Genomic DNA, 7823 nt, shown 5'->3' on the forward strand with positions numbered 1-7823 from the left:
CAGCTCTCCAGTCACAAAAACACCCATCAACCATTACCCTCTGCTTCCTGTCTCTGAGCCAGTTTTGAATCCAACTTGACATTTTGCCCTGGGTCCCATGGGCTTTTAACTTCGTGACCAGTCTGCCATGTGGATCCTCACCAAAATCCTTGCTAAAGTCCATATACACTACATCAAATGCACTACCCTCATCTACCCTCCTTGTTACCTCCTCAAAAAATTCAATCAAGTTTGTCAGACACGACCTTCCCTTAACAAATCCATGCTGACTATCCTTGATTAATCCGTGTCTTTCTAAATGAAGATTTATCCTGTCCTTCAGAATTCTTTCCAATAATTTTCCCACCACCAAGGTTAGGCGAACTGGCCTGTAATTATTCGGTCTATCCTTTTCTCCCTTTTTAAACTAGGGTACCACATTAGCAGTCCTCCAGCACCACACCTGAAGCCAGAGAGGATTGAAAAATGATGGTCAGGGCCTCTGCTATTTCCTCTTTTGCTTTGCTTAACAGCCTGGGATACATTTCATCCGGGCCTGGGGATTTATCCACTTTTAAAGCTGCTTCCTCTCTCACTATGTTTATTTCATCTAATGTGGAGAATGTGGAACTCGCTACCACAGGGGATGTTGGACAAACATATGAGGGAGAAGGGAATAGAGGGTTACGCTGATAGATTTAGATGAGGAAAGATGGGAGGAGGCTCAAATGGAGCATAAACGCTGGCATGGACTGGTTGGACCGAATGGCCTCTTTCTATGCTGTATATATTCTATGTGATGGATCATCACCTACTGGTGAATTTATTAGCTGGTCACTGTCACTTAGAGATATCATTACAACTCATGGTTGACAATGACAAATCCTAGATACTTTACTCAGTTGATACCGTGTCTGTTAGGGAATATATATATATATATATTTTAATAACATAGATTTTAATATGATTAAACTAATGATTTAAAGAAATCTGATTATGCTTAAGCTGACCACATGCCAAAGGATGGTGTGATGTATCAGATCCAATCACAGCTGGTAACGTCACATCGGCTGACTTAAAAACTGAGAACAATGAAAATGCTGATTTAGCTTAAACTGTGAAAGTGCTGATCTTAGCTTAAAACTGAAAGTGATGATTCTGCTTAGCTAGAGAACAAAGGAATGATTAATGTACCAGAGATCCAATCAGTGTGATGTAGTTGAACCAACCATAGCTCTGCATGCATGCTGCTGAGCCAATGGTAATAAAGGGGGCGGGTACATCTGCTGCTGTATAAAAACCAGCCATTTTGAATATGATGTTAGTTGCTGAAGGAAGTCAAACAGTGTAAATCAAGTGATGCAATAAATCGACTATTTAAAACTTACCACCGGACTCGCAAACTTTTATTTTAGTGTGTTGACCTCAAATCAGTGTGGTCCACTGAAATTAATTACCCGATCTAACAATTTGGTGCTGCGAGCAAGGTTGCTGAAGGAAGAGACTGAATCTAGGACAGCAGACCTATATTGGAGGTAAGGACTCCTCGTTATAAAAATCCTCGGTTGGTTGTCTAGTCATCTCCCCTCCACGCGACTCCGCAAACCTCCTGGGTAGCGAACCCTCTGGGTGGTAAGATGGCTCGAGGTCCCATATAGAGCTCTAACTTACTGACTCGGCTGAAAAGCCTACGACTTGAGACCCCCAAGTAAAGAAATCGATATTATGGCGCCACTCGATAAACCTACGACTATTAAGTGAGGGTGGGCTCCACCTGAAATCTCGGTGGACGAAATCCTCCAGCAGTTGAAAGACTATGTAGAATTACAACAGAAAATGCTGGAAAAACTCAGCAAGTCAGGCAACATCCGTGGAGAGAAATTTGAGTTGACGTTTCGGGTTTGACCGTTTGACTTACCTGAAACCTATTCTGAAATTGAACAAATGTACGGTACCTCCTCCGGACAATGGTCTTTGGATGACATAAAAAGGGTCTCTGGAAAAATGACCCGTATGAAAGATAAAAGACGGATTAGATGGTCCATAGCAGTTATGAGTCAGATCCGATGGCGAAATGAGATTAAGACAAACTCCCAAAATGATCACGACTTGACCAATGCAAAACAGCAAAAAGATGCGATTTATGAACAATTGAAAAAGAAAACAAATGAGCTTGAAAAGTCAGAAGTGGAAGTTAAAAAATTTAAAGATGAAGTTAAGGACTGTAAAAAACAATTGGATAAACAACCGATAATCCCAGTAGTTGAAGAAAAGGGAAAATGTGTCGGGACCTGGAAGGGTTACCCAGATCTAAATGAAATAAAGGAGGAAGGTCGTGGGAGACAGAGACAAGAAGCAGGTCTTGAGACCGACTCAAAATCCTCTAGTAATGTCAGTGAAAGTGAAGAAGAGAAAACAGGACCCCATTTGGCCCCATTGAGATAGAAAAGGAAAAGAGTAGAAAAGGAGTATGAGAAGAAAGAAAATGGGGAAGAAAGGGCGAAGTATCAACTCCACCTGTGTGACGGAGTCCAAATTCTGATTGTAATGATACCCAGGAGAGAGGGAAATAAGTTACACAGCAAAGTAAAGACTGGCCTGGGAAATGATGAGCAAGATATAGATGCCGGATGGGATGCGATCCAACAGTGGTTACAAGTGATTAGCCCTGCAAAAACGGATTGGGGAAAGATCATAGCCTGTCAACAGAAAGGGACGGAGGAAGTGTTAGAGTACGACGGGCGATTTAAAACTAACTGGTTGGAACACTCGGGGCTGAACACAGGAGAGATAAAGAAGGAAAAAGGTCTAATTTGCAGGCTAACCAATCTGAAAACTCAGCAAAGGAAGAAAAAAAACAGGGATTTGGAAAGCCAGGAAATGCTGAGACGCCAATGGAAAAAGAGGAAAAAAAGTGAAACTTAAAGTTTTACTGTCATGGAAGTTATTAACATCTGTGCTGAGACAAATAAAACACAAGATTTGCTGAGTGAAAGGAACCTTGAAAAATGACTATGAATGTTTAAGAAGTTACAGTATTTCTTTTGTCTGATTAGATGTTCTTTAAAAGAAAGATTCTGTTATGTGTGTTTTAGCTCCACCCACTTCTCTGTGTTAAAAGCGTTTAAATCTTTTGTCTTGTCTTGGATTTTGGAAGTTTTAAGAATGTGCGAATAAGATTGTGCCCCAAGAATTGAAAAAAAAACCTTTGAAATAATTTAAGTTAAGCTGGTGTGTAAAAACTGAGAAGAGCAACAAAAAGTTTGCTTAACAAAAGATTGCGATAGATTTTTGTACTTGCAGTGCAAACTGTACAATGTTACATTAAGTTTCAGTCTAAGATTTAACCTTGGAGTCCCGGTTGCTATGGTGAAATCTTCTAAAGCAGTTTGATTTGATTTGTTTAAATGTGAAAAACTAATTTTTCTCCAGTTATGTTTTTACAGTATTTTGGAAAGACATTTGAAGAAAGGACAAGAAGAAATATGACGTAATTTACTGTTTTCTGCAAGAATGTGCTATTTTGTTTTGTTTTATCTGTTCTGTTCGTGTTTAGTTAAAGTGTGAAAACACAACTGTCTTTTTCGAACAGGAAAGTTTTTTTTAATTTATGTGAAGTGACGAAATTACGCCTGATAATGTTTTGCTCCACCTTCTTAAAAACCTGCAAAGGAGTTAACCCTTTCCACTGACAGCTGTTTAAGTTTACCAAGCAACAACTTTAGTATGAAATTTAAAGATATGGGACATTATTAAATTTAAGTTTCTTAATTTTAAGTTAATATTTCCCCACAGTGATAGAAGGAAAATTATGATTTGATAAATGGAAGTTATCTTGTAAACTAATTGTGGTAGTGCTAGATTTAACCGATACGGCTTTACCTATGTGGTGTTCTAAGAAAACTCAATAATTATACCAACACCCCCTAACTCAAGTGTTAAAACAAGGCACTACTGAATGGGCTCCTAGGGTTGGTATTGGTAATACCGTAACGGCACCCCAAGCCCAAGGCACTACTGAATGGGCTCCTAGGGTTGGTATTGGTAGTACCGTAATGGCACCCCAAGCCCAAGGACGAGAGGTGTACCGAATACAGAATATTGGGGTAGTGAAGGACGGAATGCACATATCCCACATGTAATTAAAGGAAAGTGATTGAGAGTGTAAGATTGAAACAGAAGAATTACACTACTGAATGAGAACTTGCAAAATGCTCTCAGGCAGTTTAAAAGAGCAGAAACAAAACTGAAAAAAAAAAATCAGTCTGAACTCGATGATCTGAAACAAGAAGAAAATAATTTGAACGACCGCTTATTAAATCTACAGGTAGATTGCCAGGCCAAGGAAGAACTGGTTTCAGACTTGGAGAATAAATTAATGAAGTCAAAGCAGAATGAAAATTCTCTTGCCTCCCTTCTAGCTGAGAAGGAAGATGCTTTACTTGAAAAAGTTGACAGGTTAAAGCAGTTTTCGGAAAACATTGAGAAAAGTCAGGAAACAATAGAGACCGTGGAAAAAGAAAAGTTGAATCTTGAGAATAACTTTAAGCAATAGATTATGCTTTTAGAGAGCCTAATAGCTGAGAAAACTGCATTAGTGAAAGCACAACTACAGGAAAGAGCACTTCAGGAGAAAGAAATGGAAGAGATTAATGTAGGGCTAGTTACTGCTAAAAATCAGCTTGAAATCAAGCAGGCTGAAGTGGCCAGATTACAGGCAGAGGGCCAAGAGCTCAGGTCAAAGCTTAAATAGCAGCAAGTAAGACCTTGAAAAAGTATTCAGCCATTAGACGACTACAATCTTTTGATAAGATACCTGAAAGCCCGAGAAAGGCTTGTATCGGATGGCATGGGTGGCATGATATTGAGATACCGGTATGAGTGTGCAAATGTGATTTGTTACGTATGAAGTAATTACCATCCAGGAATGTATGGTGAATTTGCACTGAAGAACGGGTCTCAGACATGCTCAGTTACTTGACAACAGCAAGACATGAAAGGGGTAATGTGGCTCAGGAGAGCGAGACAACTTTTAAAGCATTGACACATACTCCATCGAGAAACTATCTAATTAATGAAACAATCAGAATAGATTTAAACACACTGGTACCTGTTAGAGGGATTGAAATTGAAGTTGAAGTGGAGAGTTACATGGAACCTGGATTGGGACAATTGAGGGCTAAGGAGAAATCATGTTTAGTAAGAATTATCCACAAGATGGATACGAGTAAAAGAGATCTGGAGAATCTTTTAAATCCATGATTTGTTGATTAGATGTTAAACTGTAATGTATTTGATATGATTGTAAGACTGAATTTAACTGTGACTGTAATAATTGTGTTTTGTAGGTAACAGAGCATGGGAAAAACCAGTGCGAATCCAGTATGAGGTGATTTTGGTGGTGCCTCCTGTGTCACTACTACTGCAATTACCATGCTTTATGGGTCTAACAGGACCTGTCCCATCAACCAACATGTTTTTAAGTATGAGCTACACAATTATGTGGCATAATTCGGATACTCGGATACGACATTCCCCTGTTGTTTGTGGGTTTCAGTGAGCTCATGATGCGACTGAACTCCTCCCTAAAGCATTTTTATGTTTTGGAGCAAGACAACTCGAGAATGGATATTGAAATTGACAGCATAGGGGACAACTCACATTGGTGGGATATTGGGCACACCCTTAGGTTCGTATTATTTCACATGCTCTGGTAGCTATCCAAATTGTAATGATAGTGTATTTGATATATGTAACGTGTGTAGTAAGACTTTGATACATAAGCCAATTGGGTACTCATGCCCATGACTGACAAGCACTAACAAATTAATTGAGCACACCGAAAGAGAAGATCCGAAGTAATGCAGAGGAGACCCCAGGCGGGGTAACATCAGGAAAGATAGAAGAAACAGAGGATACTCCAGGCGGGGCAGAATTGGAACACCGGAACAGTGAATTGAATTTGAGTAAGGGGTCAGAGGTTGCTCCTCCCCCTCAAAGGAATGGACTGTAAGGAAGGGAGAAATCTTCAAGACTACCTACTAATGCCCAAGTTGAGAGAGCAATACGAGCTAGCTAGATTAGTCAAGAGCTGATTGTGAAAAGTCAATAAGGATATTTCCTTCTCAAGGAAGGGAATTTTAAGAAATAGCTGTTAGATTCAAAAATGGGTTTTAATTCTTAGACCAGGGACTGACAACAGGCAAGATAGCATAAAAGATAGCATAAATGCCAGCAAGGTCAAATATCAAGCATCAAAAGACAAATAGAAATGATAAGGGAATAGTAAAATGCAAGGAAACAGGGAGGATAGCACCTGCTAGATAACAAGGAGCCACGAAGCCATAAAATGCCCTTGAAGAATCTTGACAAAACATTACTCAGAAAGATAAGAGGGAGGCCTTGTACAATAGGATGGGGATCAAATTGTGTGTTTCTGTTGATTAAATGTGTTTGCCACCAGGCTGCTGCTGCCCCGCGGGCAAGACGCCTTGCAGGTCACCGCAGACCGTTTTTACATCTTAAAGGGGGCATGTTATATTTAGTTGCTAGATTGTTTTGTACCTTTTTACTTTTTAATTTTTACCTGAATGTATTTTTCAAAGCCAAAGCCATAAGCTGAGGGGAGCTCCTCCCACTTTTCAGGATGCACTAATTAATTTAAGACAATGAAATCAATTAACTTATTAAAACCAGGCTTTTACTGTGGCCACGTAAAATCCTGGTTGATGTAAATTTGTGCAGAGCCACTGATCCAGACAGTGGCAAAACACAGCAATGATTGATTATATTTTTAATCTGACTCTTTATTTTTATGATTCAATTTTTGAAAGAATCAGAGGGGGGAGTGTTAGGGAATATATATATATATATATAATATTTTAATAACATAGATTTTAATATGATTAAACTAATGATTTAAAGAAATCTGATTATGCTTAAGCTGACCACATGCCAAAGGATGGTGTGATGTATCAGATCCAATCACAGCTGGTAACGTCACATCGGCTGACTTAAAAACTGAGAACAATGAAAATGCTGATTTAGCTTAAACTGTGAAAGTGCTGATCTTAGCTTAAAACTGAAAGTGTTGATTCTGCTTAACTAGAGAACAAAAGAATGATTGATGTACCAGAGATCCAATCAGTGTGATGTAGTTGAACCAACCATAGCTCTGCCTGCATGCTGCTGAGCCAATGGTAATAAAGGGGGCGGGTACATCTGCTGCTGTATAAAAACAAGCCATTTTGAATATGATGTTAGTTGTTGAAGGAAGTCAAACAGTGTAAATCAAGTGATGCAATAAATCGACTATTTAAAACTTACCACCGGACTCGCAAACTTTTATTTTAGTGTGTTGACCTCAAATCAGTGTGGTCCACTGAAATTAACTGATCTAACAGTGTCTAACAAAGTCTCTCTTTGCGTGACTCTGTAATATTGTGATTGCAGGAAAAGCTGTAGCAAACCTGACATTATAGGATTATTGGCCCAGATATTCTGATCTCTACGGGTGCGTACGGGCTGTGTAGGGACATCAGAAATGCCAGTTTCAGGCATGCACAGTGCATGCGCTGAAAACCGGCATTTCCGATCTGTCAAGAATGCTCTTGACAGATCCTCCAGCTGCCCTAGAGAAAGGCCTCTGCGGGCGGATAGTTCCGCTTTTTGGAGACCCTCCGCCCGCAGAAAACCCTTATAATTCTTATAATTCTTACGCCTGGTAAAAGCAGGCGTAAGGCCTGCTTTTACCAGGATAAGAGTTGAAAAAAGTTTAAAAAAATTTTTTTCCACTGATTTATCATTTAAAAATACTTTAAAAAAGGTACAGTAAGTTTATTTTT

General features: G+C 39.3%; 1 long non-coding RNA gene across 1 annotated transcript; it reads left to right on the forward strand.

Moving 5' to 3' along the window:
• The first annotated feature begins 925 nt into the window (after window positions 1–925).
• Window positions 926–7304, forward strand: LOC147113834 (uncharacterized). Its single transcript, XR_015079286.1, has 2 exons — window positions 926–1514; window positions 3412–7304. It is a non-coding gene; the product is annotated as an uncharacterized LOC147113834 (long non-coding RNA).
• The last annotated feature ends 519 nt before the right edge of the window (window positions 7305–7823 follow it).

This window comes from Somniosus microcephalus, chromosome 8 (genome assembly GCF_052327205.1).
Source record: "Somniosus microcephalus isolate GS21.2 chromosome 8, FLI_Smic_1.0, whole genome shotgun sequence".
NCBI classification, from domain to species: Eukaryota; Metazoa; Chordata; class Chondrichthyes; order Squaliformes; family Somniosidae; genus Somniosus; species Somniosus microcephalus.